Raw genomic sequence first — 25,359 nt, 5'->3', positions numbered from 1 at the left:
TACCACCGGCCGGTGTTTTCAGTTTTATAAACAAATTGTTATTGTGATTATTGTTAAATAAATTTGTACTTTTTTAAAATTGTGTGCCTCAGTGTCCTTTAGCGCCGCCTACCCCCCTGTTTTTTTTACATACTGTACTTGCCTAAATGTCTTGGAGGCTCCTGAAAACTGGGTAATATACTCGGTTGTCTGTAGAGTAGACAAATCTCCAGGAGCCACCTGCATGTGGCTACCACCTCCTTCAGTGAAAAAAGAGGCCCGTCTGGCCTGATGATAAGATTCATGCTGTATAAAGTCATTGTGGTACCCCCCCCCCCCCCCCCCCCCCCTTCTGCACAATGCCTATAATGATGAAACAATGACTTCATATCCTGACCACTTTGCTGTGAGGTATCTCCTTTCACGGAGTCAACCTTGCTACACCCTACCGAGACGACAGCCAGTTATACCCCTTTCACACTTACTCTTCGGTGCTGGTTATTGCCAGGTTATCCCGGGTCACACTTTGGTGTGAAAGGGCCATTAAAAAATAACCTGGTTTCAGTTACCCAGGAATCCAATACAGGTAGCTTGCAAGGTTGGTCCCAGAAGGACCCACGTTAAGGGGCAGCGTGAATGGGTAACCAGGCTTCATGCAGTTGAGTCTGATGTGATGCATGATGCATCCCCCCCAGCACGTTGCGCCACTAGGTACATGCATCACATGCGTAGTGAGATATCCACCTCTGGCTCTGTCTCATATACACACATCAAATGATAATGCACACAGGCATACAATTACTCTGCTTTTTAAGTCTTCTAGGCATAATTAATAAAGTACCATTCATTAGATCTCTACATACAATGTGCACTAATTAATAAGAGCACCCAGGTAGGCTAACCCATTTTGCTGGCTACTCAAAATAGAGGGTAGATAAGGTTTGCTAATTGGAAAGAAGAAAGAGAAACAGTGTACACATAATTACCCCTCCCCTTCCAAAATAAAAAATATGATTTTTTATTTAAAATCACCCTTAATGCATATTCTCCCACCTGTCAGCCCTACAGAGCTCATTCACTCATATCCAGGCTATTCTGAATGGAATCGGTACATCTGTTAGACCAGACTTAGGTCTACAGTCATTAGGTCGACCCCGGAAGGTCGACTGGCCCCAAGGTCGACAGGGTTAAGGTCGACATGACTTAAGGTCGACATGGGCCAAGATCGACATCTGTTTAGGTCGACAGTCATTAGGTCGACACGAGTTTTTCACTGTTTTTTACCCGAATGTCAACACAGTCGACATGGACACAGTTGGAGTTGAACCGCAGCCCCTCTCGTGCTTCGGGCACTATTTTATTCTCCCACCACGTCCTAGTGGATGGTAGGGCATGAAATACCGCCTGTCGGCACATGTCGGCTCAAAAAAACAGTGAAAAACCCATGTCGACATAATGACTGTCGACCTAAACCCATGTCGACCTTGGCCCATTTCGACCATAAGTCATGTCGACATTGACCCATGTTGACCTTTAACCCTGTCAACCTTGGGGCCAGTCGACCTTCCAGGGTCAACCTAATGACTGTCGACCTAAGTGTGGTCTGACAGATGACCGTTTCCCTTCTGAACACCTCACATTATTGTTTTTAGGCCAAAAGGTTGCACCGAGGTAGTTGTATGACTATAATAAGCGACACAAGTGGGTGGCACAAACACTGGACTGATACGGCACACTTAGCATCACCATAGGCGTGCGCAGCCCATTTTGTTAGGGGGTGCACCATTGGAGGGGCGTGTCCATCACCGCCTACTGGGCATGTTCATCACCACCTATGGGCATTAGTGCAAACTAAATAGGTGACTTATTTATGTATGTGCACTTCAGAACATTAGAAATAGGGACAGTGCACACACGGCAACAATTTACACTGTAATGCCCATTCCACATATGCCACACAAAGTAATGCCCATTACATATAATGTATTGCACAGAAATGCACATTCCACGTAATGCTACACACCATAATGCCCATCACACAGTAATGCACATTCCACATAATGCCCATTAGACATGCCAGGGCTTGACTAATTCTTTTTACACCGTAATGCCTATTACACATCACAGAGCCACTACATAGTATACCATATGCTATAATGCCGATTACACGTTATGCCACACACCATAATGCCCATTACATGTTGCACCTCACATGTGATGCCGATTACAAGTTGTGCCTCACAACGTAATGCCCATTAGACTTTGTGCCTCACACGGTTATGGCCATTACACATTACGTCTCAGATCGTGATTCCCATTACACATTATGCCACACACTGTGATGCCCACATCACATTATGCCATACACCGTGATGCACCTGTTACACATTACCAAACACTGTGATGCCCCTTACACATTATTTGACACACGTGATGCCCATTTCACGTTATGCCATACACCATAGTGCCCATTACATATTACACAACACAGGACAGATAGGGGAGGGGCAATTATGGACAGATAAAACAATATTGATAGACAGATGGATGAGGGGAGGGGCAAGCACAGATGGATGGATTGGGGGGGGGGGAATAGACAGATGGGGACAAAGTACCATATTGGGGGGCAGCATAGACAGAGGGAAGAGTTGGGGGGGGGGGGCAAAGACAAACTGACAAATAGATGCTGGGATGCTCACCATTACTTTCTCTACTTCACCAGACAATGGCAGCAGCTCCTCCTCTCTGTGTATAGCATGTCTGGGCAGCAAAAAAAACCCTTCATGGTGCGGCTCTGGTCAGCAGTGTGTCCTAATGCGCTCCCTCTTCTCCCCACCTCATGATGCGGCTGCGGGGTGCGGCGCCTTCAGTCACCTGCGGACGTTTACTTCCTCAACCCCCCCTCCCCCGGGTGTAGCTCGGGCGCTCCATCTTCTACCCACCGCATGATGCGGCTCCTGGCAGCGGCGCCTTCAGTCACCTGCGGCCGTTTATTTCCTCAACCCCGCCTCCCCCCTGGTGTAGCTCCGGCGCGATGACAGCAGCATCAATGATAATTCCTCCTCACTCACCCTGTCGGCAGCAGCTCCGCCTTCCGCCCAGTACACCGGCTGGCAGGGAAGAGGATTTTCTCCCTTCCCTCCCTCACAGTGCGGAGGCAAGGAATATTAAAAAAATCAAGAGGGTGCACTTGTTACGGGGGGTGCCGGTCATTAGGAGGTGCCTGCGCACCCCTGGCACCCCCCGTGCGCACGCCTATGAGCATCACCCATGGACTGATACGGCACACTTAGCATCACCCCTGGACTGATACAGCACACTTAGCATCACCCCTGGACTGATACAGCACACTTAGCAACACCCCTGGACTGATATGGAACACTTAGCATCACCCCTGGACTGATACGGCACACCTAATAGCACCCCTGGACTGATATGGAACACTTAGCATCACCCCTGGACTAATACAGCACACTTGACAGCACCCCATAAATTATACGGCAGACTGCTAACCCCAGGAATTATTTGGCAGACTTGGCTCACCCCTGGACTGATATGTCACGCTTAGCATCACCCCAGGACTGATACAGCACACTTGGCAGCACCCCAGGAATTATTTGGCAGACTTGGCTCACCCCTGGACTGATATGGCACTCTTAGCATCACCCCTGGACTGATACAGCACACTTGGCAGCACCCCATAAAATATACGGCAGACTTGGCTCACCCCAGGAATTATACAGCAGACTTGGCTCACCCATGGACTGATACAGAATTCTTAACATCACCCCTGGCTAATACAGCACACTTGGCAGCACCCCAGGAATTATACGGCAGACTTGGCTTACCCCAGGAATTATGCGGCACAGATGGTGACACCCCTGACCTGATACAGCACCTGGCGGCACACATGGAATTATACGGCACACATGGTGACACTCCTGCAGTATAAAGAAAAAAAATCTTTTTTTATTCTTGTAATAAAAAAATGGCAGCACCCCTGGATTGATACAGCAGACTTAGCAGCACCCCATGAAGTATACAGCACACTTGGCTCACGCCTAAACTGATACGGCACATTTAGCATCACCCCTGGACTGTGGCGGCACACTTAGCAGCACCCCATGAATTATACGGTAAACCTGGCTAACACTTGGAATTATACGGCACACATGCAGGCACTCCTGGACTGATACGACACACTTAGCATCAACCCATTAATTATACAGCAGCCTTGGCAGCAACCCATGAATTATAGGACACACTTTGCTTACCCCAGGAATTATGCATCCCGCACTCCTGACCTGATACACACACATGGAATTATACGGCACAGATGGCGGCACCCCTGGACTGATACGGCACACATGGTGGCAGACATGGAATTATATGGCCAACATGGCGACACTCCTGCAGTAAAAAAAGAGAAACTTTTATTCTTTATTAAAAAATGAGCAGAACACCTGGAATTATACAGCAGACTTAGCAACACCCCATCAATTATATGGCACACTTGGCTCAACCCTGCACTGGTACAGCAGCCTTAACAGCCCTTGCAGTAAAAATGAAAAAACAAAAAACTTTTTTTTCTTTTCATTACAAAATAGGGCAGCTCCCCTACTCTAATACGGGACACATGGGAGCACACCTGAAATTATACGGCACACATACAGGCACCCCTTGACTAATAGGGGACACATGGGGGCACCCATGGAATTATACGGCACACATACGGGCACCCCTGGAATTATACGGCACACATGCGGGCACCCCTGGACTAATATGGGACACATACAGGCACCCCTGGACTAATACGGGACACATGCAGGCACCCATGGAATTATATGGCACATGCGGGCATCTCTGGAATTATAAGGCATAAATGTGGGCACCCCTGGACTGATATGGGACACATGCGGGCACCCCTGGAATTAAAAAGGCACACATGCGGGCAGCCCTGGACTCATAGGTGGAACTGCCGGAGGCAATGGAGTCATCTGCCGCCGTGTGTCTGCTCCAGAGGGGGCACATCTCCTCCACTGCTTCCGGCTTCGCTGTGCACGCACTCCCGGAGAAGAGGAGCAGAAGGGACCTGTCTGCTGGCAATTAACTCTGATGCGGGGAAGGGGGGGTCGCGGCAGCACACAGTACTCTGCAGTGCACTACTGGGTAAAAAATCCCAGGAGGCACTGCAATGGGGTCAGATGAGCATGTGCTGAGCTCTGATTGGAGGAGAGCCCAGTACGTGCTCCTCTGACCTTTGGGGATGATGATCAGCAGCAGCAGTCACACACACACACACACACAGCTTCCAGCAGCTAGCACCCAGGAACAGGAGCCCCACACTGTGAGCAGCTACCACCAGCCACAGCCAGGAGATCCTCCCCTATCACTTCCCCTGCCTATGGCTCACGCAGTCAGATTACACATTGATGAAGCTTATAAAATGCAGGGTAGGAGCAGGGAGTGGGTTACAGCAAGAGACAGATTCTTCTGCAGCCTTAGCCTAACCTATCCCCTAAACCTTCCCCTCCTGCAGCCTCACCCTAACCTCCCCTCCCATAGCCTTACCCTGTTCTCTCTTCCCACAGCCTTACCCTATTCTCTCTTCCCACAGCTTTACCCTATTCTCTGTTCCCACAGCCTTACCCTATTCTCTCTTCTAAAACTTCATCCTGCAGCCTTACCCTATCCTCTCTTCCCACAGCCTTACCCTATTCTCTCTCCTAACACCCCCATCCTGCAGCCTTACCCTATGCTCTCCCCTAACCTTAACCTCCCCTCCTGTAGCCTTAAGGGCATGCACATGTTGTGATTTCAGACCCTTTTCTAAGGGATCTGACTAGCCAAAATTTACATTACACCACACAGATTGAGCCAAAATTCAAATTATGCCACAGGATTGAGCCAAAATCCACTCTATGCCACACAGATTGAGCTAAAATTGTAATTATGCCACACAGATTGAGCCAAATTTGACACTATGCCACCCTGAGCCTAAATGTATGTTATGCCACACAGATTAAGCCAAAATATTTGTTATTTTGGTACTTCTGTACTTTCACGGCGCCACTAGAAATCGCGGGCATCGCGGCCATTGAATGCACTAAAAATCGGGTGCGACGCGATGCCCGCGATTTCCCATAGGGACCAATGTTAAATTTCTCAATTGACCCGATTTTACTGTTCAATGCCTCAATTGACACGATTTTTCCATAGGAAACAATGTTAAATGGCCCACAGAGGCCAAATAGCCACCCTGAAGTGTGAAATGGCCCCCACAATTGTTAACGCCACCCCACGATCAACGTGAACCCGAAGCGTGGCGAGCGCAGCGAGCCCGCGAGGGGCGGCGGTACGCGTTCTCCGACCTTTTCATACCCCCACTATCCACGTCGGCGTGGAGTTGAGAATAGAATAGTGTGGCGAGCGCAGTGAGCCACCGAGCCCGAAGCGTGGCGAACGCAGCGTGCCCCGCGAGGGGACGCGGATACCTTCACAGGTAAACGCGTCCCTTCGCGGGCTTCACAGGTATCCTCGTCCCCTCGCAGGGCGCGCTGCGCTCGCCACGCTTCGGGCTCGGTGGCTCGCTGCGCTCGCCACACTATTCTATTCTCAACTCCACGCCGACGTGGATAGTGGGGGTATGAAAAGGTCGTAGGACGCGTACCGCCGCCCCTCGCGGGCTCGCTGCGCTCGCCACGCTTCGGGTTCACGTTGATCGTGGGGTGGCGTTAACAATTGTGGGGGCCATTTCACACTTCAGGGTGTCTATTTGGCCTCTGTGGGCCATTTAACATTGATTCCTATGGAAAAATCGTGTCAATTGAGGCATTGAACAGAAAAATCGTGTCAATTGAGAAATTTAACATTGGTCCCTATGGGAAATCGCGGGCATCGCGTCGCACCCGATTTTTTTAGTGCATTCAATGCCCGCGATGACCGCGATATCCTATCTTTCCTAATCTAGTGGCGCCGTGAAAGTAAAGAAGTACCGTTATTTTATATTGATTGAGCCAAAATTCAAAATTCACGTGCAGTATACTGTGAATTTTTCCGGGGGTGGGGGGGGGGGGGGTGACGCAGACACAGAGATGGTGGGGTGACGCAGACACAGAGATGGTGGGGTGACGCAGGGACAGAGATGGTGGGGTGACGCAGGGACAGAGATGGTGGGGTGACGCAGGGACATTGAACCTACAGGCGTTAAGTCTAGGCACTTGCAGGGAAGGAGTTACTGTAGGTTTAGGCACTAGCGGTGCAGGTTACAGTCAGACTGTGTGGGGGTAGGGTTAGGCTGCTGCAAGGAAGGTTTAGGTGGGGCAGGGGTGTATTCTGAACACTGGGCATTCATATGTTTCCCCATTAAGTATTTTTTTGATGTTAATATAAAAGTACAGTATAAAAAGCATATATAAATATTGTTCCAGTGATAAATAACTGGTAATAGCAATGACCGGAGCTGGGCCACACTGGGAAGCAGCAAGCCTCTCCATACCCAGACTGTGGCTGCTTCTCACTTGAGCCATTCTGTGGAGGCCTCCCCTCAGCCTATGATGACTGTGCCTGCACCCTTAAGGAGCAATTTCCCTATCTTCTCTGTGCGGACTCTGCAGCTCAGGATCCCACTGGCAGCTAGTGTTCTCTCCCTACATGGCAACCGCTGCCTGCTGCCTCCCGGCGGAACCTCAGCTTCACCCCGCCATCAGCTCCGTGTCACAGCTGGGCTCAGCCGGCCACCTGACTGCTGCTGTGCCCGGAGGCCATGGCGCTATTTCAAAAATCGCGCTTGCCCTGCTCACAGTCCAGCTGTCAATCAGGAGCCGCCGCGGCCGCACCCGATTGGCTGGCTGACTGCGAACAGGGCAGGCGCGATATTTGAAATAGCCGCAGACGGTCCTGCTCGTCCTCCTCACACAGTCACAGCACTGCCGGTCTCTATCTGGCTGTCTCCGGCAGCGCTGCGCAGGATCTCCGGTCTCCAGTTCCCGGAAATTGTATAGTCCAGGAATGCCACCTGTCCGGACTCCGGACACACAGTCTAATTACCGGACTGTCCGGAGTAATCCTGGACGGGTGGTAACGCTACCCTGTCCCTTTCCTAGTTTTCCACACCATCCCAGTGTCTGTCACCCTGACCCTCCTCCCTCCCCAATTTTAGGTCTCTGCATATTATACAGTGCTCACTTGACCCCTTCAAAAATGAAAGTTAGGGTTATGGCAGTATGTATAATTAGCAGGGTGAGGCACACTAAAGGCATTTAAAAACTATTTACCTGTTCATTAACTAATTTGGATCACACTTAGGAAATTGTGGCGGATAAGTCCACTGAAAACTACAAAAAGAAGTGGCGGAAATTCTTGTGCCCACCATTGTCATGTTGACTGGCCTTATCAAGCTTTTGTGCCTGTCAACCTTAACCACTGCGGACCTTTTATCATATTTCATATATATAATGTGTGTCAAACGTAAGGTGTCCATCTATTGATTGTCTAGATCACGGGTGTCAAACACAAGGCCCGCGGGCCAAACCGGCCCGCCAGACCTCGTCATGTGGCCCGCGTGAGGAGATAGCACGCAGGGCAGTGTGTCCCAGCTCCTGCCTAGGCCACCTCCTCTCACCCACCCCACCGCCGCCTTACTTGTTCCTCCACTGTCGGCGGCCATGTTCCTGTAGGCACATATGTATGCGGCTACAGAAACATGGCCGCCGGCCTCCACGGCTACGTGGAGGAGGGCCCGGCCGTCTGTTCCCTCTGATGCCCGGCAGTGACAGACACTGGGTGGGGACGTCATGACGATGACGCCGCCCGCCCATGCGTCTGTAGAGAAGTAGGAGCAGGCAGGCAAGCTGAGCCACTGCCAGAATGACTGTAGACACATACTGTACTCAGCTACACATATATGCGAAACATACAAGGAAGTACAAACGTATATGAGGTCGAGGCTTGGACCTCAAAACAACTGCGCATGTGCCAAACAGATAAAGTTGATGTTGAAAAATAAAAAAACGCCCACATGGGCGGCGCCTGCCCCGATAAATATGAGCAAGGGGGCACATTACAAGCCATCTGAGGAAGCCGCTGACACTCCAAGAGGCGGGGAAACGCGTCATAGGAACACTCGATCTGTCAATTGACACTCTGAAAGCACCCTGCTGGGAGACCCGGAAGCCGGAGCAAGCGTGTTCGAGACAAGGCTGTCAGTGCTCACAGCCGTGAACCCTCTCCAGGCGTGGGCGATAGAATCAACTCCCGTGGATTACAAACGGAGCATAAGTATACCCTTTTGCACTTATTCAACTACAAAGCTTTCTAACATCTTCAAGCTTATATGTGGCTCTAATGACTGAGTGTTAAAATGTATGGCTGGGAATTAACCCTTACATGTGCTTCAAAGAAGTCTGTCTGCTTAAAAAACGCTAATTAAGCCTCTGATATCGGACTAACATCGCTTTGCACAAAAAGACTGCCAGTAATTAACCCTTTGTCTGCTTGAATCGCTGATAAGTTTTGATATAGTATCATACAAACCTTTGCTGGACTGTGCAGATTGAATCCAGTCTATCTGGTGATGCTTTAAAAATCGTTACTTATGCACCAATAGGTTTTCTCAATTCTACAAACCACCGGCCGGTGTTTTCAGTTTTATAAACAAATTGTTATTGTGATTATTGTTAAATAAATTTGTACTTTTTTAAAATTGTGTGCCTCAGTGTCCTTTAGCGCCGCCTACCCCCCTGTTTTTTTACATACTGTACTTGCCTAAATGTCTTGGAGGCTCCTGAAAACTGGGTAATATACTCGGTTGTCTGTAGAGTAGACAAATCTCCAGGAGCCACCTGCATGTGGCTACCACCTCCTTCAGTGAAAAAAAAGGCCCGTCTGGCCTGATGATAAGATTCATGCTGTATAAAGTCATTGTGGTACCCCCCCCCCCCCCCCCCTTCTGCACAATGCCTATAATGATGAAACAATGACTTCATATCCTGACCACTTTGCTGTGAGGTATCTCCTTTCACGGAGTCAACCTTGCTACACCCTACCGAGACGACAGCCAGTTATACCCCTTTCACACTTACTCTTCGGTGCTGGTTATTGCCAGGTTATCCCGGGTCACACTTTGGTGTGAAAGGGCCATTAAAAAATAACCTGGTTTCAGTTACCCAGGAATCCAATACAGGTAGCTTGCAAGGTTGGTCCCAGAAGGACCCACGTTAAGGGGCAGCGTGAATGGGTAACCAGGCTTCATGCAGTTGAGTCTGATGTGATGCATGATGCATCCCCCCCAGCACGTTGCGCCACTAGGTACATGCATCACATGCGTAGTGGGATATCCACCTCTGGCTCTGTCTCATATACACACATCAAATGATAATGCACACAGGCATACAATTACTCTGCTTTTTAAGTCTTCTAGGCATAATTAATAAAGTACCATTCATTAGATCTCTACATACAATGTGCACTAATTAATAAGAGCACCCAGGTAGGCTAACCCATTTTGCTGGCTACTCAAAATAGAGGGTAGATAAGGTTTGCTAATTGGAAAGAAGAAAGAGAAACAGTGTACACATAATTACCCCTCCCCTTCCAAAATAAAAAATATGATTTTTTATTTAAAATCACCCTTAATGCATATTCTCCCACCTGTCAGCCCTACAGAGCTCATTCACTCATATCCAGGCTATTCTGAATGGAATCGGTACATCTGTTAGACCAGACTTAGGTCTACAGTCATTAGGTCGACCCCGGAAGGTCGACTGGCCCCAAGGTCGACAGGGTTAAGGTCGACATGACTTAAGGTCGACATGGGCCAAGATCGACATCTGTTTAGGTCGACAGTCATTAGGTCGACACGAGTTTTTCACTGTTTTTTACCCGAATGTCAACACAGTCGACATGGACACAGTTGGAGTTGAACCGCAGCCCCTCTCGTGCTTCGGGCACTATTTTATTCTCCCACCACGTCCTAGTGGATGGTAGGGCATGAAATACCGCCTGTCGGCACATGTCGGCTCAAAAAAACAGTGAAAACCCCATGTCGACATAATGACTGTCGACCTAAACCCATGTCGACCTTGGCCCATTTCGACCATAAGTCATGTCGACATTGACCCATGTTGACCTTTAACCCTGTCAACCTTGGGGCCAGTCGACCTTCCAGGGTCAACCTAATGACTGTCGACCTAAGTGTGGTCTGACAGATGACCGTTTCCCTTCTGAACACCTCACATTATTGTTTTTAGGCCAAAAGGTTGCACCGAGGTAGTTGTATGACTATAATAAGCGACACAAGTGGGTGGCACAAACACTGGACTGATACGGCACACTTAGCATCACCATAGGCGTGCGCAGCCCATTTTGTTAGGGGGTGCACCATTGGAGGGGCGTGTCCATCACCGCCTACTGGGCATGTTCATCACCACCTATGGGCATTAGTGCAAACTAAATAGGTGACTTATTTATGTATGTGCACTTCAGAACATTAGAAATAGGGACAGTGCACACACGGCAACAATTTACACTGTAATGCCCATTCCACATATGCCACACAAAGTAATGCCCATTACATATAATGTATTGCACAGAAATGCACATTCCACGTAATGCTACACACCATAATGCCCATCACACAGTAATGCACATTCCACATAATGCCCATTAGACATGCCAGGGCTTGACTAATTCTTTTTACACCGTAATGCCTATTACACATCACAGAGCCACTACATAGTATACCATATGCTATAATGCCGATTACACGTTATGCCACACACCATAATGCCCATTACATGTTGCACCTCACATGTGATGCCGATTACAAGTTGTGCCTCACAACGTAATGCCCATTAGACTTTGTGCCTCACACGGTTATGGCCATTACACATTACGTCTCAGATCGTGATTCCCATTACACATTATGCCACACACTGTGATGCCCACATCACATTATGCCATACACCGTGATGCACCTGTTACACATTACCAAACACTGTGATGCCCCTTACACATTATTTGACACACGTGATGCCCATTTCACGTTATGCCATACACCATAGTGCCCATTACATATTACACAACACAGGACAGATAGGGGAGGGGCAATTATGGACAGATAAAACAATATTGATAGACAGATGGATGAGGGGAGGGGCAAGCACAGATGGATGGATTGGGGGGGGGGGAATAGACAGATGGGGACAAAGTACCATATTGGGGGGCAGCATAGACAGAGGGAAGAGTTGGGGGGGGGGGGCAAAGACAAACTGACAAATAGATGCTGGGATGCTCACCATTACTTTCTCTACTTCACCAGACAATGGCAGCAGCTCCTCCTCTCTGTGTATAGCATGTCTGGGCAGCAAAAAAAACCCTTCATGGTGCGGCTCTGGTCAGCAGTGTGTCCTAATGCGCTCCCTCTTCTCCCCACCTCATGATGCGGCTGCGGGGTGCGGCGCCTTCAGTCACCTGCGGACGTTTACTTCCTCAACCCCCCCTCCCCCGGGTGTAGCTTGGGCGCTCCATCTTCTACCCACCGCATGATGCGGCTCCTGGCAGCGGCGCCTTCAGTCACCTGCGGCCGTTTATTTCCTCAACCCCGCCTCCCCCCTGGTGTAGCTCCGGCGCGATGACAGCAGCATCAATGATAATTCCTCCTCACTCACCCTGTCGGCAGCAGCTCCGCCTTCCGCCCAGTACACCGGCTGGCAGGGAAGAGGATTTTCTCCCTTCCCTCCCTCACAGTGCGGAGGCAAGGAATATTAAAAAAATCAAGAGGGTGCACTTGTTACGGGGGGTGCCGGTCATTAGGAGGTGCCTGCGCACCCCTGGCACCCCCCGTGCGCACGCCTATGAGCATCACCCATGGACTGATACGGCACACTTAGCATCACCCCTGGACTGATACAGCACACTTAGCATCACCCCTGGACTGATACAGCACACTTAGCAACACCCCTGGACTGATATGGAACACTTAGCATCACCCCTGGACTGATACGGCACACCTAATAGCACCCCTGGACTGATATGGAACACTTAGCATCACCCCTGGACTAATACAGCACACTTGACAGCACCCCATAAATTATACGGCAGACTGCTAACCCCAGGAATTATTTGGCAGACTTGGCTCACCCCTGGACTGATATGTCACGCTTAGCATCACCCCAGGACTGATACAGCACACTTGGCAGCACCCCAGGAATTATTTGGCAGACTTGGCTCACCCCTGGACTGATATGGCACTCTTAGCATCACCCCTGGACTGATACAGCACACTTGGCAGCACCCCATAAAATATACGGCAGACTTGGCTCACCCCAGGAATTATACAGCAGACTTGGCTCACCCATGGACTGATACAGAATTCTTAACATCACCCCTGGCTAATACAGCACACTTGGCAGCACCCCAGGAATTATACGGCAGACTTGGCTTACCCCAGGAATTATGCGGCACAGATGGTGACACCCCTGACCTGATACAGCACCTGGCGGCACACATGGAATTATACGGCACACATGGTGACACTCCTGCAGTATAAAGAAAAAAAATCTTTTTTTATTCTTGTAATAAAAAAATGGCAGCACCCCTGGATTGATACAGCAGACTTAGCAGCACCCCATGAAGTATACAGCACACTTGGCTCACGCCTAAACTGATACGGCACATTTAGCATCACCCCTGGACTGTGGCGGCACACTTAGCAGCACCCCATGAATTATACGGTAAACCTGGCTAACACTTGGAATTATACGGCACACATGCAGGCACTCCTGGACTGATACGACACACTTAGCATCAACCCATTAATTATACAGCAGCCTTGGCAGCAACCCATGAATTATAGGACACACTTTGCTTACCCCAGGAATTATGCATCCCGCACTCCTGACCTGATACACACACATGGAATTATACGGCACAGATGGCGGCACCCCTGGACTGATACGGCACACATGGTGGCAGACATGGAATTATATGGCCAACATGGCGACACTCCTGCAGTAAAAAAAGAGAAACTTTTATTCTTTATTAAAAAATGAGCAGAACACCTGGAATTATACAGCAGACTTAGCAACACCCCATCAATTATATGGCACACTTGGCTCAACCCTGCACTGGTACAGCAGCCTTAACAGCCCTTGCAGTAAAAATGAAAAAACAAAAAACTTTTTTTTCTTTTCATTACAAAATAGGGCAGCTCCCCTACTCTAATACGGGACACATGGGAGCACACCTGAAATTATACGGCACACATACAGGCACCCCTTGACTAATAGGGGACACATGGGGGCACCCATGGAATTATACGGCACACATACGGGCACCCCTGGAATTATACGGCACACATGCGGGCACCCCTGGACTAATATGGGACACATACAGGCACCCCTGGACTAATACGGGACACATGCAGGCACCCATGGAATTATATGGCACATGCGGGCATCTCTGGAATTATAAGGCATAAATGTGGGCACCCCTGGACTGATATGGGACACATGCGGGCACCCCTGGAATTAAAAAGGCACACATGCGGGCAGCCCTGGACTCATAGGTGGAACTGCCGGAGGCAATGGAGTCATCTGCCGCCGTGTGTCTGCTCCAGAGGGGGCACATCTCCTCCACTGCTTCCGGCTCCGCTGTGCACGCACTCCCGGAGAAGAGGAGCAGAAGGGACCTGTCTGCTGGCAATTAACTCTGATGCGGGGAAGGGGGGGTCGCGGCAGCACACAGTACTCTGCAGTGCACTACTGGGTAAAAAATCCCAGGAGGCACTGCAATGGGGTCAGATGAGCATGTGCTGAGCTCTGATTGGAGGAGAGCCCAGTACGTGCTCCTCTGACCTTTGGGGATGATGATCAGCAGCAGCAGTCACACACACACACACACACACAGCTTCCAGCAGCTAGCACCCAGGAACAGGAGCCCCACACTGTGAGCAGCTACCACCAGCCACAGCCAGGAGATCCTCCCCTATCACTTCCCCTGCCTATGGCTCACGCAGTCAGATTACACATTGATGAAGCTTATAAAATGCAGGGTAGGAGCAGGGAGTGGGTTACAGCAAGAGACAGATTCTTCTGCAGCCTTAGCCTAACCTATCCCCTAAACCTTCCCCTCCTGCAGCCTCACCCTAACCTCCCCTCCCATAGCCTTACCCTGTTCTCTCTTCCCACAGCCTTACCCTATTCTCTCTTCCCACAGCTTTACCCTATTCTCTGTTCCCACAGCCTTACCCTATTCTCTCTTCTAAAACTTCATCCTGCAGCCTTACCCTATCCTCTCTTCCCACAGCCTTACCCTATTCTCTCTCCTAACACCCCCATCCTGCAGCCTTACCCTATGCTCTCCCCTAACCTTAACCTCCCCTCCTGTAGCCTTAAGGGCATGCACATGTTGTGATTTCAGACCCTTTTCTAAGGGATCTGACTAGCCAAAATTTACATTACACCACACAGATTGAGCCAAAATTCAAATTATGCCACAGGATTGAGCCAAAATCCACTCTATGCCACACAGATTGAGCTAAAATTGTAATTATGCCACACAGATTGAGCCAAATTTGACACTATGCCACCCTGAGCCTAAATGTATGTTATGCCACACAGATTAAGCCAAAATATTTGTTATTTTGGTACTTCTGTACTTTCACGGCGCCACTAGAAATCGCGGGCATCGCGGCCATTGAATGCACTAAAAATCGGGTGCGACGCGATGCCCGTGATGCCCGCGATTTCCCATAGGGACCAATGTTAAATTTCTCAATTGACCCGATTTTACTGTTCAATGCCTCAATTGACACGATTTTTCCATAGGAAACAATGTTAAATGGCCCACAGAGGCCAAATAGCCACCCTGAAGTGTGAAATGGCCCCCACAATTGTTAACGCCACCCCACGATCAACGTGAACCCGAAGCGTGGCGAGCGCAGCGAGCCCGCGAGGGGCGGCGGTACGCGTTCTCCGACCTTTTCATACCCCCACTATCCACGTCGGCGTGGAGTTGAGAATAGAATAGTGTGGCGAGCGCAGTGAGCCACCGAGCCCGAAGCATGGCGAACGCAGCGTGCCCCGCGAGGGGACGCGGATACCTTCACAGGTAAACGCGTCCCTTCGCGGGCTTCACAGGTATCCTCGTCCCCTCGCAGGGCGCGCTGCGCTCGCCACGCTTCGGGCTCGGTGGCTCGCTGCGCTCGCCACACTATTCTATTCTCAACTCCACGCCGACGTGGATAGTGGGGGTATGAAAAGGTCGTAGGACGCGTACCGCCGCCCCTCGCGGGCTCGCTGCGCTCGCCACGCTTCGGGTTCACGTTGATCGTGGGGTGGCGTTAACAATTGTGGGGGCCATTTCACACTTCAGGGTGTCTATTTGGCCTCTGTGGGCCATTTAACATTGATTCCTATGGAAAAATCGTGTCAATTGAGGCATTGAACAGAAAAATCGTGTCAATTGAGAAATTTAACATTGGTCCCTATGGGAAATCGCGGGCATCGCGGGCATCGCGTCGCACCCGATTTTTTTAGTGCATTCAATGCCCGCGATGACCGCGATATCCTATCTTTCCTAATCTAGTGGCGCCGTGAAAGTAAAGAAGTACCGTTATTTTATATTGATTGAGCCAAAATTCAAAATTCACGTGCAGTATACTGTGAATTTTTCCGGGGGTGGGGGGGGGGGGGTGACGCAGACACAGAGATGGTGGGGTGACGCAGACACAGAGATGGTGGGGTGACGCAGGGACAGAGATGGTGGGGTGACGCAGGGACAGAGATGGTGGGGTGACGCAGGGACATTGAACCTACAGGCGTTAAGTCTAGGCACTTGCAGGGAAGGAGTTACTGTAGGTTTAGGCACTAGCGGTGCAGGTTACAGTCAGACTGTGTGGGGGTAGGGTTAGGCTGCTGCAAGGAAGGTTTAGGTGGGGCAGGGGTGTATTCTGAACACTGGGCATTCATATGTTTCCCCATTAAGTATTTTTTTGATGTTAATATAAAAGTACAGTATAAAAAGCATATATAAATATTGTTCCAGTGATAAATAACTGGTAATAGCAATGACCGGAGCTGGGCCACACTGGGAAGCAGCAAGCCTCTCCATACCCAGACTGTGGCTGCTTCTCACTTGAGCCATTCTGTGGAGGCCTCCCCTCAGCCTATGATGACTGTGCCTGCACCCTTAAGGAGCAATTTCCCTATCTTCTCTGTGCGGACTCTGCAGCTCAGGATCCCACTGGCAGCTAGTGTTCTCTCCCTACATGGCAACCGCTGCCTGCTGCCTCCCGGCGGAACCTCAGCTTCACCCCGCCATCAGCTCCGTGTCACAGCTGGGCTCAGCCGGCCACCTGACTGCTGCTGTGCCCGGAGGCCATGGCGCTATTTCAAAAATCGCGCTTGCCCTGCTCACAGTCCAGCTGTCAATCAGGAGCCGCCGCGGCCGCACCCGATTGGCTGGCTGACTGCGAACAGGGCAGGCGCGATATTTGAAATAGCCGCAGACGGTCCTGCTCGTCCTCCTCACACAGTCACAGCACTGCCGGTCTCTATCTGGCTGTCTCCGGCAGCGCTGCGCAGGATCTCCGGTCTCCAGTTCCTGGAAATTGTATAGTCCGGGAATGCCACCCGTCCGGACTCCGGACACACAGTCTAATTACCGGACTGTCCGGAGTAATCCTGGACGGGTGGTAACCCTACCCTGTCCCCTTCCCAGTTTTCCACACCATCCCAGTGTCTGTCACCCTGACCCTCCTCCCTCCCCAATTTTAGGTCTCTGCATATTATACAGTGCTCACTTGACCCCTTCAAAAATGAAAGTTAGGGTTATGGTAGTATGTATCATTAGCAGGGTAAGGCACACTAAAGGCGTTTAAAAACTATTTACCTGTTCATTAACTGATTTGATTCACACTTAGGAAATTGTGGCGGATTAGTCCACTGAAAACTACAAAAAGAAGTGGCGGAAATTCTTGTGTCCACCATTGTCATGTTGACTGACCTTATCAAGCTTTTGTGCCTGTCAACCTTAACCACTGCGGACCTTTTATCATATTTCATATATATAATGTGTGTCAAACGTATGGTGTCCATCTATTGATTGTCTAGATCACGGGTGTCAAACACAAGGCCCGCGGGCCAAATCCGGCCCGCCAGACCTCGTCATGTGGCCTGCGCGAGGAGATAGCACGCAGGGCAGTGTGTCCCAGCTCCTGCCTAGGCCACCTCCTCTCACCCACCCCACTGCCGCCTTACTTGTTCCTCCACTGTCGGCGGCCATGTTCCTGTAGGCACATATGTATGCGGCTACAGAAACATGGCCGCCGGCCTCCACGGCTACGTGGAGGAGGGCCCGGCCGTCTGTTCCCTCTGATGTCCGGCAGTGACAGACACTGGGTGGGGACGTCATGACGATGACGCCGCCCGCCCATGCGTCTGTAGAGAAGTAGGAGCAGGCAGGCAAGCTGGATCGGGAGTCGGGGACAGTGTGGCCGCAGCAAGCAGTGAAGAAAAGCTGGAAGCCACAGCAGCTGCAGGACAGACAGAGAAACAGTAAGTGAGGATGAGGATCACACTCACAATAAAAAAATATATATATCTGCTGTTTCCTGAGGTGTCCCCGTGTATAATAATAATAATGCCATGACATCACAGGCTGCTCCTCCTGTATAATCATTTATGTGTCATGGCATTACTTTTATTATATTATACAGGGGGAGCAGTCTGTGGTGTCATGGCATTATTATTATACAGGGGGAGCAGCCTGTGGTGTCATGGCATTCATTTTATATTGTACAGGGGGAGCAGCCTGTGGTGTCATGGCATTATAATTATACAGGGGGACCTACAGATACAACCGGCCCTTTGAGGGTGACCAAACTGCTGATGCGGCCCCCGATGAATTTGAGTTTGACACCCCTGGTCTAGATAGACAGTGTAGATCTTCTCTACATCACTTAAATGTTACTATGGCTTTCAAATACCACCCTCTGTCATTAACTGCCGAAAGCTATCCTGCAAATCTTACATACAGTACAACTGAATAGCTGCTTGCAGTGCATTCTGAGTGTTGTAGAGCCACTGCCAGAATGACTGTAGGCACATACTGTACTTGCCTAAATGTCTTGGAGGCTCCTGAAAACTGGGTAATATACTCGGTTGTCTGTAGAGTGGACAAATCTCCAGGAGCCACCTGCATGTGGCTACCACCTCCTTCAGTGAAAAAAGAGGCCCGTCTGGCCTGATGATAAGATTCATGCTGTATAAAGTCATTGTGGTACCCCCCCCCCCCCTTCTGCACAATGCCTATAATGATGAAACAATGACTTCATATCCTGACCACTTTGCTGTGAGGTATCTCCTTTCACGGAGTCAACCTTGCTACACCCTACCGAGACGACAGCCAGTTATACCCCTTTTACACTTACTCTTCGGTGCTGGTTATTGCCAGGTTATCCCGGGTCACACTTTGGTGTGAAAGGGCCATTAAAAAATAACCTGGTTTCAGTTACCCAGTAATCCAATACAGGTAGCTTGCAAGGTTGGTCCCAGAAGGACCCACGTTAAGGGGCAGCGTGAATGGGTAACCAGGCTTCATGCAGTTGAGCCTGATGTGATGCATGATGCATCCCCCCCAGCACGTAGCGCCACTAGGTACATGCATCACATGCGTAGTGGGATATCCACCTCTGGCTCTGTCTCATATACACACATCAAATGATAATGCACACAGGCATACAATTTCTCTGCTTTTTAAGTCTTCTAGGCATAATTAATCAAGTACCATTCGATAGATCTCTACATACAATGTGCACTAATTAATAAGAGCACCCAGGTAGGCTAACCCATTTTGCTGGCTACTCAAAATAGAGGGTAGATAAGGTTCGCTAATTGGAAAGAAGAAAGAGAAACAGTGTACACATAATTACCCCTCCCCCCTCCCCTTCCAAAATAAAAAATATGATTTTTTATTTAAAATCACCCTTAATGCATATTCTCCCACCTGTCAGCCCTACAGAGCTCAGTTACTGATGAGATTACAATTTTGAAAAAACTATTGTAGGTTATACATTGGTTCCTTCACCAGAGCATGGCAATGGAACAATGCTTTAAGGTAAGCAGCAAACAATATTGCCGCCAAAAAAGGTACATTTCCACAGAACTGGTAAGGTCTAAGATAGAAAACTTCTGTCATATAATACATTGGCAGCCGCTGCCTGCTGCCTCCCGGCAGAACCTCAGCTTCACCCCGCCATCAGCTGGGTTCAGCCGGCCACCTGACTGCTGCTGCGCCCGGAGGCCGTGGAGCTATTTAAAAAAACCGTGCTTGCCCTGCTTGCGATCCAACTGTCAATCAGGAGCCGCCGCACCCGATTGGCTGGCTGACCACGAGCAGGTCAGGCGCGATGTTTGAAATAGCCGCAGGCAGTCCCGCTCGTCCTCCTCATACAGTCACAGCGCTGCGGGTCTCTAGCTGGCTGTCTCCAGCAGCGCCGCGCAGGATCTCCGGTCTGAGTTCTCCAGTTCCCGGACATTGTATAGTCCGGGAACGCCAACCATCCGGACTCCGGACACCCGGTCTAATTACCGGACTGTCTGGAGTAATCCCGGACGGGTGGTAACCCTAGATAGGTGGTTCTGCGTGTCGCTATCGCCTGAAAGGAAAGCCAGCTTGCACTGGCTTACCTAGATCGTGTGGGGTTTTGCCTACAAAAACAATAGGCAAAGCCCCGTTCTGCACGATTGCTCAGAACAGCTCTCATCAGTTTCTGCACCAAAGCCAGCTAGCCACATTATTAAAAGGGCTGCCTCACTGTTCGCTCTATCTATCTATCTATGGGACAGGGGGCATCAAAATGTATGTTTCCTCCGGGCGATTGAGACAAACTTACGCCACTGCCTGGACTGATACGGGACATATGTGGGCACCCATGGAATAGGCGGTGCACATGCGGGCACCCCTGGACTAATATGGGACACATGTGGAAACCCCTGGAATTATAAGGGACACTGGGCAGCACAGCTGGATTGATATTGGGCAGTGGGCAGCCCTGCAGTGAAACTAAAAAAACCTGTTTATATTTCAGACAGCCCCTTGCCCCCCCCCCCCTTGCAGCCCCCATAGCGTCCCCCTGTCCAAGTTACTACAGTAGGCAGCCCGTTAGTTCCCCCATTTGTGCCCACCTGCATCTTTGTGCCCCCCCTGCAGCTCTTTGTGCTCCCACTCTTTTTGCTTCTGCTCTTTGTGCAAACCCCCCACCCCACCCCCTTGCAGCCCTCATAGCGCCCCCTCCTCCCATCCGTGCTGTCTGACTTTCACATACAGAATAAAGATGGCGCCGGAAGCCGGGATTTATATAGAGTTCTGGGTCTCGTGAGAATCCGACGCAGGCTGATGGCGTTTTGGCCTCGTATTCGACTCAGATTTTCAGCTGGATGGACACGACGGCCTCGCAAACGCCTCTGATCGGGTAAGTTAGGGGGGTTCGGATCTCTAGGATCTGAACCTGCTCATCCCTAGTTAAAATGGTAAGTATTATATTCACAACATTAAAAGATAACCATCTTAAGATCTTTGTTGAAGTACATATATTGAAGTAGAGTTCATGACCCAAATATTTTATAATTCTTATAGTTATCCCCGTTAGAGGTGCCTTGGGTTAATACTGTAGCATCAATATTAGACTTGCAGCGGTACATGTTCCAAAAAACAATCACATGACAATGTTAGATCACATGCTCAAGAGAATGCGGCTCCAGAAAAGACAGAAACAAAAGAGAAAATGACAGTACAACTAACCAATGTACAGTATAATAAGCAACATCCACCCCTGCACTGGTTTTATTGCTTGATTCATCGGGTGAGGGATAACTCCCCAACAGTCGGGATTCCAACATCATTATCTCGTCAGGAATCCCAACTTGCACAAGCTATTTTCCCTTGTGGGGGTCCATGGCAAGCACAGCGAGCCTGCAAGGTGCTTCAAAGGAGTGTCACAAGGAACACACAATTGTTCAAGGCGATGAGGGATTTTGGGAGCCTTGCTTATATCCCCCATGGGAACAGATGATTTGCTGCTGACTGCAGCAATTAGGCCAGGACCAGGAAGTGATTTACCTCTATACACCTGGATCATGTGACTGGTATAGAGGTCAACGGATTGGTGTCAGCTGACACCGGGCTTCATGGCGGTGCCCAAGCAGCACAGGACCAGCGTGTGATGCCAGGCAGGCCTGAGGTAAAAACAGGGAATGGCATTGTCACATCCTGCCATGGACTGCGACCAAAGGTGGCACCCACAGCGGGTCTGTGGTGCTATACACACCAGTGCACTGTTAAGTGGCGCGTGCATGTACCGCAATTCATGACAGTGTCTGAATAAAGAGCGCTCCTGTACACCTGCTGGGTGACTTTGAAAATGAGAACTGTTGGGGGTACTTGAGGACCATGGTTGGGAACAACTGAGCCAATAGTATGTGGTTTATGATGTTTAATCAATTATATATGTGTAGTATCAAACTCTGTGGGTTTTTATCCATACAAGTCGAGTGATTGTGATACCCCTGCACTGGTTTTATTGCTTGATTCATCGGGTGACGGATGACTCCCTGACAGTCGGGATTCCAACATCATTATCTCGGCTGTCAGGAGCACGACAGGTGGAATCCCAACTTACACAAACTATTTTCCCTTGTAGGGGTCCATGGCAAGCACAGCGAGCCTGCAAGGGGCTTCAAAGGAGTGTCACAGGGAACACACAATTGTTCAAGACGATGAGGGATTTTGGGAGCATTGCTTATATCCCCCATGGGAACAGATGATTTGCTGCTGACTGCAGCAATTAGGCCAGGACCAGGAAGTGAGTTACCTCTATACACCTGGATCATGTGACTGGTATAGAGGTCAACGGATTGGTGTTTGCAGGTCAGCTGACACCGGGCATCACGGCGGTGCCCAAACTCTGTCGAGTGATTGTGATGTAAGTACAGCCTCTTACTTGGTCTTGGAGTGCAGCACAGACAACAATCTGTAACCTGATATTTGAAGCTCAATTCATGAGGATGGGTTCTTGGACTCCATTGTTGACTGAACTTATCTCTCGGAACCACATACTGGAGACAGCTAAGTCTATACTTTGTGTGTGATTTTTATTGAATAAATAAGTATTCATTTGAAGTACAGTGTTTGTCTAAATGTCCATAACTCTGTGCACCCAAATAACCTGGTTCCACCAGGAACATTATTAAACTTCCTTATTTTAAAATATACCTGTTTTAACTACAGATGAGGAAACAAAAGCAAATTCATGTATATAGAAGATATTTTCCTTGCAGGACAAGTGAACTAAATAATCAAGGTCAAGTTCAAAGTTCAAACTCAATGACACAAATTGTTATGTCTGAGGATCATACAAAATCTGAGTGTTGGGGTTTGTTAACTACTGTATACTGTAGGCCCAAGCTGGCCAAACCAACCCTTGAGATCTACCAACATTTCACGTTTCCCAGACCACCCAGCTGGTGCGTAGGTATAGTCATTATTAACTGTCACATTTTCAAACATGTGCTGCAATTATTCCTGTCGGACACATTCTACAGATCCACAGCTGGCCTGAAAAATATTAACTGTTGGTTGATCTTGAGGACCGGTTTGGCCACCCTGATATAGGCCAAAATGGCTATGCTTAAGGCTTATGCGAATATCGCAACCTCATGCATGGATATATAAGCAACCTGATTCTATAAGACTTTCTGATACCCAGAACAGAGGCAGAGAGTTAATCATGCTGAAAGTTTTCACCAGGGCCACTGACAGGAGGTATTGTTTTTCCCACGCTTGAAATTCAGGTTACAGCCCTCTGTCTGGGTTCTTAACAGCAGGGGCTGTAATACAGTGGAGCTGGAACTGATAATTTGACACAAGGTATATAATAAGATTGGGTTCGGACTGGACTGGAAAACTCATGTAGAAGGACAGGCATGGAGTGACATGAACCAACCAGAAACAGGACACAGGAGTGACAGGAACGGGAACAGGACACAGGAGTGTCAGGAACTGGGAACAGGAAACAGGAATGACAGGAACTGGGATCAGGACACAGGAGTGACCGGAACTGGGGACAGGACATAGGAGTGACAGGAACTGGGGACAGGACACAGGAGTTACAGGAACTGGGGACAGGAGTTACAGGAACTGGAAACAGGACAGAGGAGTGACAGGAACTGGGATCAGGACGCAGGAGTGACAGGAACTGGGATCAGGACGCAGGAGTGACAGGAACTGGAAACAGGACGCAGGAGTGACAGGAACTGGGAAAAGGACGCAGGAGTTACAGGAACTGGGAACAGGACGCAGGAGTTACAGGAACTGGAAACCGGACACAGGTGTTACAGGAACTGGGATCAGGACACAGGAGTGACAGGAACTGGGGACAGGACACAGGAGTGACAGGAACTGGGAACAGGAAATCATCTAGGACAGTAGTAGCCAACTCCAGTCCTTGAGAGCTGTCAACAGTTTACATTTTCCAGCTCAACTCACAGGTGCACTCATTACTGACTGACACATTTTAAAAGAGCCACTTGTGATTCTGGGGTAGATTTATCATGTGGTGAAATGGGGCATGTGGGTTTTCCACCAGCGCTAAAGCAGGGGATAGCGCTTCCCCTGATGTATGAAACCCGCAATGCGGGTGACTATCGTGTGGCGGTATGGGGGTGGAGGGCGAACGTCTATGCATGAGCTTCAGGCTCATACCTTATTTATGAAGGTGGCCGCTGGCCGCGCGCTTCTTCTTTGTGCTCCTGTTCACACCTCCAGAATTTTCTGGCGCTGTGGGTCTCTTGTGTAAGAAGTTAGGTGCCGCTTGTTGGTCTCCGGCAGCTTCAAATTAAAACTGCGCATGCGCCGGGTACACAGCATCCCCTGGGAACATTACCCGGTGCATGTGCAGTTTTAATTTGAAGCCGCCGGAGACCATCAAGTAGCACCTAACATGGAAAACTGCGCATGCGCCGGGTACGTATTGCGAGAAAAAGTATCCGGCGCATGCGCAGATAACTTAGGCGGACAGCAGCACAGGAAACATTATGAGAGGCAGCGTATCCCCGGCAGCAGGGGATAATGCACTCCCATAACGAAGGCCACTATATTGATACATTTGGGCGAATTGCAGGGGAGCTTCACCACGATAAAGTGGTGAAGCGAACCTGCGCCCATAAGCATAGGCGAATCTAGAATTATGCTACGCTGGCCGCGGGAACACTATACTACTTCTGACTGACTACGCTAACTACGCTGGCCACAGGAACACTACGCTACTTCTGACTGACTACGCTAACTACACTGGCCGCGGGAACACTACGCTGATTCTGA

The sequence above is a fragment of the Crinia signifera genome, chromosome 2 (genome assembly GCF_055691185.1).
Source record: "Crinia signifera chromosome 2, ASM5569118v1, whole genome shotgun sequence".
Taxonomy (NCBI): Eukaryota; Metazoa; Chordata; class Amphibia; order Anura; family Myobatrachidae; genus Crinia; species Crinia signifera.
The sequence above is the reverse complement of the archived record's forward strand: the minus strand, read 5'-3'. Positions refer to the sequence as shown.